Raw genomic sequence first — 6,618 nt, 5'->3', positions numbered from 1 at the left:
TGGTACAATGGTTGTTACCTGCATTGCAGATGCAATTTGGCCCAAATGATGGTGTAAGTCACCCCCAAGTGTCTCTATGATGCTAAAATTAAATATTTGCTTCTGTGAGTATTATTTCTTTCCTTCCTGGAGCTGAAACAGTGCAAAATGATATGGTGAAAGGAAAGTAGTAACGAACCAGTGCAGCTAATACAAAGCTAATCCTTGCTGCAGCTTTGAGCTGTTGCAGCACAAATTAGAGAGCAGCCTTCAGACTTCACTAGTCACCCCCAAAGAACTGGTCCCTGTCGCCCACGGTAGGATTAGAAGAGTACAGGAGCACAGAGTCTCTGCCAGTTTTGCAATCCTTTCTATCCCTATGAGCTGTTCTGTGCAAAGATATCCTGTAGACAGGGCTGTGCAGAGAGCAAAGGCTGAGGACAGCAAGAAATGTTGGTACTGCACAAAACACTACGCTCCCCAGTCCTTCCTCTTAAAGAATTCAGTATGGTCACTTTGCAAATAGGCATCTGGATTGATTTAGCAGCTGTTGTAATTGTGTGATGCCTAATATAGTTGACATCTGGTGAATGAAAGGGAAAAGAACAAAATCAGGGAGGCAGGATGGAACGACTGTAATCACAGCTGCTCACAGTCGTGATTTTATCAAATGTCTTGGGGTATCTGGTAATACTTATGAGAGTCCTGTGACTATGCAAGAATGTTTCTATGCAAAGAGGGGGGAAAAAAACAACCAGTGAAACAAAAACTATTTTGAGAGCAAAGCATTGTGCTGTAGCCATTAAGATTCAAACAGTGGGGAACAAAAAGAATATTACTTGTAATTTTTGTTTTAAAAATGCATACAAAATACAATGACTTTGAGGTCTAGAAAATCAGGAGGTTACACAACCTCTTGGAGTCAGTCATTCCAGACCTTTAGCAAAAAGTGCAATAAGAATTCAGTGCCGTGTGGATTTTTCAGTATTTTGTGTTTCCAAAGCTGTAGTTCACAGAAAAGTGCATGGACACCCAATTCACCTGCCACAGGCTTAGGCTGTGAGCTTTACAGGAATCTAAAGCTGTTTCTGGCTTTATCACAGATGTCTGGGTTACCTCTCTTGAGAATAAACTGGATTGTATATTGTAACAGCAGCTCATGGAGGGGAGAGGAGAGACTGCTGTGGAAATCAGTGTAAAGCCTTCAGATCTTTCCCTGTGTTTTGCTGTTCTCTCCCAGGTGCTGTGACTACCTCTGGAAGCCAGAAACAGCTTTCGGAATGAACAAGACAAACAGTGAAGTAAAGATCAAGGATGCTTTAAATGAAGTGTAACATCCTCATGCTCCTGCCTTTAATGTGCTGGAAAATAAGTGCAAAAAGAAAAATACGCAGTGCAATGAATTTGACTCTTTCAACACTTGCTTAAAGGGACCAACGTTCTTGCTGGAACCTGGATTTCAGGAGGCGTTGCTGTGCTGATAGTGCAGCGCTATATGCACTTCCTCTGTTCCCCTCTTGCAGTGCAATGGTTGTATTGCTGGCTGTGGTCAGCTGCATTCCCTCTTTCTGAAATGGCTTTTCTTCCCCTGCGAAAGGAGCATTGAATTCAAGATCTGCATTTGGAAAAACAAATGAGTAAACAACAACTGAAAAAATCAGCATACTTGTGGCTGTGAAGTAACTGAGCTTTTCATCTTTGGCATATGGTTCTTCAGAGCTGTAGCACTGCTGAGAATATCTTCTTTTCTTAGTTTCTAGCAAGTCATGTAGGCAGTGAAACCACTGGCATTGAGGTCAGATGAGCTCTGGGATGGGCCTGGGCTTGGGAGTAGACTGCTGGAGACAGTGCCCATCCTTGCTATGGTGCTAATGAGAAACCAACATAAAGAGCAAATTATGTGTGAAGAATTGAGGTGGCAGAGGTGTGACTCAGTTTGGGTGAGCCCAAAGCTGTGCTTCTGAAGGGCAGCTTTCACACTAGTCCTGCTCCTTTCCTGGTAAGCCCTGTGTTCCAGTGGTGGCCTGTGAAATCTCTGATGAAGCGGAATTCAGCTGTCCCCTTTCTGCTGTGTCCCAGCAGACTCAGATGTCTTCTGATGCCATTTTTATTCCTTCTGTCTGCAACACATCCAGGTTTAGGCTGAGCTTTTCAAAAGCAACAGCTGGAAATTAGGCACCCTCTCCTACAGACTCTTGCTGGGATTTGGCTGTGCTGCAGAATGCAGCTTTGGGCATGGTTTGGTGTCCCATCAGGGTTAGGGCTTTCCCAGTCCCTGAAGAGGATGGGACATGCCTCGCCATTTATGCTTACTGCTTGCAATAAAATTTGGTTTGTGATTGGACAATTTTTAATTCAAGAGAAAGCACATGTGACAAGATCATGAGCTGAACCAATCATTTTGGTGTCTTCATGGTACCTCCTGGTATTTTTGGTGTCGCTGCTGTATTTATGCTCAGTACATAAAAGAGTGCATTTACCACAGTCAAAGGAGCTCAGTTCCTGAGGACTTTCCTGAAGTCTGTTGGCTTTCCATAGTGCTGCTTCTCCATTTCTCCAGAGACTTCAAAAGAAGTCAGTGGTTGCTAAATGTTTTTCTTTTGCCTAAATGTTTTTGTGTAGCTCATGTTTTCCTTGTGCATCAAATCCATCCTAAAAAAAGTTTCTCAATTATTTAGACTGCCACAAAGTTCCCATACCTTAGTTCACCCTACACAAAACAGCTAAATGCTGTTGTATTTTCTATCTACTGTGGAGAGCTATTAGACCCCTCATAATGAATTGAAATATAAATGAATTGCCTACATTTGTGGCTGCAAGTTGCTGTTATAAATAATGCAAATGAAGGCTTGTCAAGTGAAGTAGATTTTTTTTAAAAGAAATGTCATGAAGAATGTGGCAAAATTGCACTTCTGGTTGGCTTGTGGCACACAATAACAGCTTAGTAACAAGTGTCAATGAGGCTGTAGACTCACCACTCTTCTTGTATTCATAACCTTTGTCTTATAAACTGCTTCTGTTCCAAAACAGCAGCTCGATGTTGCCTTGGCTTCCCTTTTAGAAACGAGAATATGTTTTAAAACTAAATTTCATTTCAGAATTTGTGGCAGGAAAATGAGAAACGTACTGTATAAATTCTTGGCAGGGACTGTAGGAAGAAATGTTTCCACAGAATACAGAGTGCAGGACTGGATTTGAAATCAGTGAAGCAACAAAGTTGATTCCTAATACCAAGGACACTGTAAATACTTAATGTAGAAATTTATCATTACTTAAAGTAAAAATAAATATGTATTTGTTGTTTTTAAATATTTGGCAGCTGCATCTGAGAACTGCATCCTTAATTGTAAGTACCTGGAGAGCCAGATATGCTTGCATAATTTTTTGCAAGGCTTGGCTTATATCCTCTTCTAGCCAGCAAAAACCTGCTGCTGCTTTTAGAAATAAGGAACACATAAAAGAAGGTCTGATGATATCAGACCAAAAAAAAAAAAAAAAAAGCCTGGCCTGACATTAGTTGGATTTGTCACGTGCTTCATATTTTTCTCTGAAATATTTTAAGTTGCAGCTCAGGCAGTAACATTTTGTGTAATGGGAATCTAAATACTTTCATTCTAGCTTTATTCTCTCATAACTGAGATAGGAATGATCGTATTCTTTATAATGTGTAAAATGTCAATAATTTTTTTCTAACACACTTTTCTGGAAAAGCTTAAAAAAAACCCCAAACATCCTTGTTCTTTATGGTGTTGTGTTTTTCTCCCGCGTTTCCTTTATTCTTCACTCCCAGTTCTGCCTGCTCAACTCAGTCATGGGAGTTTATCAAAATAAAGAATGCTTTGTTTGAGACGCGAACATCAGCTGTGAAATGATTACATGGAAACAGCAGTGAAAAATAGATCCTTGATTATCATCAACTATTGAGGCTGCTTTTTTTTTTTTTTTTTTTTGTGGGTTTTAAACTGACCATTGAGTCTGTAGTAAAGTATCCCAGTTATTGGCTGCTACACGCAGGTCCTGCAGCTCTGGGACTGACCCGTGCCAGTGTGAGGTATGGGGAGCAGCAAGGCCGGTGCTGGGATTTGGGAGCCCATGCAGCCTGCAGCAGTAAGCTATGCCTCTGCAGTCACTTAAATCTAGATAGAGCCCATGGCAGTATGCTTTCCCACATCTGGCACGGATGATGTATGTGGTATCTAGCATGCAATGAGGTGCTAAGTTTTCCTACCAAAGCCAATTGACAGCTGCAGGGCCCAGCTAAGGATGTGTCTGGGGCTGCTGCTGTGTCATAGCAATAGGCATAGTGCCACTTCTTGCAGGGGAGGACGCGTTTTGGGGACATTTTATCATCTGCTCTCTCCATTGGGCCTGCTGGAGAGCGAACTCGATAAGCGCCCTTTTTCGGATGATGATGATGGAAGAAAAAGGCTGCCATGAAATCACAACAAGGATCCTCTCCCCCTCTTTCTTTGCCTTGCACTCTGCCTTCATTTATCTCGGAAAGCTTGAATTGCAATCCTGTTGCTATTAACCTTTGGGCTGCTGGCACTTTACCCAGAACGCTCGGCTCCAGCTGGCAGCGGACGGGAGAGGATTTGAGCAACTCTGCGGTGACGAATTGGTGCTGATGCTTCACTTAGCAGCCGCTCTCCGGAAGGCGGAAAACACGCTCTGCAGTCTTAATGCTGTGCCTGTGCAGGCAGCCACCTGCAAAAGGCAAAGTCCTGGGGCAAGCTTTGCTCTCTGCTGCAGGGTTGTTGCTGGAGGGAAGCACCATGTGCCTCTCCTATAGGCTGGCCCCTTCTCTCTCAGCTCTGGCACCCAGCTGTAGAAATGAGCTGTTGTCCAGTCTTTGCCACTGGGTTTTGAGGTGTTGACCACGGTGCTGGCTCTTTCTGGCCTGTCAGTGCAGCAAGAGGTGCCAGAAAGCATGGAGGTGGGATGAAGTCTTGCGCTGCTCGGCAGGGGAAGGTGGCTGCTGTCCATGGGTCTGTTCCGTGCAAGCTGCTGGTAGATCTGCCTGCAGTAACGCCTAGGCTCCAGTGTGGTCGTTATTCTGCTCTGGAGACTTACTCTAGATAGATGTCAACAAACAGCTTAGTCTCCAGAGATGCTGTTGTTTTAAAGAGCTGATTGTCCATCTCTTCTGTATAAGAATTCCTTTTTTTCCTTTCTTTGTTCTCCTAGCAATGTAGCAGAATTTACTGATGTGCAAGTACTGTGGGCAACATCTATTATTTAACTTTCATTACCATTAATATGAATTAAATTGATGGTGTTTCTCGGGATGTGTTGCAGCACAAATGCCATAGGGAATTGCTTTTGAAAGAGGAGAACTTGAGGAAAAGTGAAGTTAGTTTAGTAGCTGGAAGGAAAGTACTCAGGGGAGTTGAATTTAGTTTACAGAATGGAGAACTGAATCTGGTTCTCTGTTCAATCTCACGTAAATATTGCAAGACCAGAGTGTCTTAAACTCTTCTCCTATTCTTGCAGCTTCCTGAAGTGCTTGGACTTCCAAAACAGTTCTGGTAACCCAAATGAGATAAGAGTTTAATGATGTGTTCTGCACAGGAGCAAATGTGAAAATACAGGAACTGGTGGTAGGTGAAATATATGCAAATCAGAAGGATCTAACCAAGAAGCACTGGCTCTGTTTCACGAGTGCTGTAGCACCAATTGTGCAGTGATATAACTGGAATTTCTTAGTCTTATCAGAGTAAAATATGGCCATGTAGAAATAAACACATCTGGTAAAGTCCAAATATGTGACTTTTGGAGCGTGAGGATTGCAGTCATATTCTTAGCTCCTGGAAGTATCAAATGGTGTTGCTGCCTAAAAAGGCAGAGTTTAGAAACTGAGTGACTTGCATCCAATAGCTTGGTCCTCTGTTGCTCTTATCAGTAGAAAGATGGGGAGGAAAAGAGAAAATCCACATTTCAATGCCTGACAACCCAGTCATTAACGTTACATGAAACTTGGGTTGACATGAGTGACTCAGGATGAGGTAGATTAACCTGATGTCTGGTTATAGTAGCACAGAAGCTACCACAAGTGAGACAGAGATTTGGGCTGGCATCCTTTCCTCTTGTTTCTCGTCTGGCATTAATTTTATTTGCTGGACAGCAAGGTCTCCTCTAAGGAAAATATTGACTTACACAACAGTCAATGTGAAAACGAGCCTCTAGAAATATGTAAGTATTGATACCAGGCTAAAAGCGAAAGATCTAGTTATTGCAAGTTCTGCCTGAACCACTGGTTTTATTTTTAGAGTTGTGTAGAGACTGACAAACACATGAAGGCTTCACCTTCTTTTGCATCAAGTGTGGGAACAACTTTCTGAACTCCCTTGGGCCAGGCCAGGGCTGAACTGGTAAGGAAGAAACTTCCTGTCTCATTGCTGATCCCCAGGCTCCTACTGTTGCATTTTTAATATCTACTGCAAAAAACCTTTGTGGCTATGGACCACATCTTTCTGATCCCCGTGTACCTCTGAGGGAGTGTTCACATTAAAAATTCAGAGCTTCTGGCCGCCACTTTGTTCCTACATTCTGTCCACGTCCAGTAACAGTTTCTGTAAATGTTGGGACAGAAGAATAGTTAAAGCTTCAGTTTATTTCAGTACAAAACATGGACAGGAA

Source organism: Numida meleagris, chromosome 12, assembly GCF_002078875.1.
Source record: "Numida meleagris isolate 19003 breed g44 Domestic line chromosome 12, NumMel1.0, whole genome shotgun sequence".
In the NCBI taxonomy this organism is placed as follows: Eukaryota; Metazoa; Chordata; class Aves; order Galliformes; family Numididae; genus Numida; species Numida meleagris.
The sequence above is the reverse complement of the archived record's forward strand: the minus strand, read 5'-3'. Positions refer to the sequence as shown.